The sequence below is a fragment of the Tursiops truncatus genome, chromosome 15, assembly GCF_011762595.2.
Source record: "Tursiops truncatus isolate mTurTru1 chromosome 15, mTurTru1.mat.Y, whole genome shotgun sequence".
NCBI classification, from domain to species: Eukaryota; Metazoa; Chordata; class Mammalia; order Artiodactyla; family Delphinidae; genus Tursiops; species Tursiops truncatus.
Window position 1 is genome coordinate 61,901,763 of NC_047048.1, and position 225 is coordinate 61,901,987.

The window sequence follows — 225 nt, forward strand, 5'->3', positions numbered from 1 at the left end:
AATGACTCTTAGGTTGGGTAAAAAACAGGCTGTTTACAAAAGACACACCTGAAGACACAAGAGTTCTCTCTTCATTTTACCCAGTCTTCCAAGCCCAAGGGTGTGCCTGCAGCCCGTCACCCCACACTGCAACACAGCAGACTATTACAGCACATCAGACTATTACCCCTTGGCTTACACCCTACATTGTTGGCAGTGGATTATCTATAAAATAAAGGCTCAAAA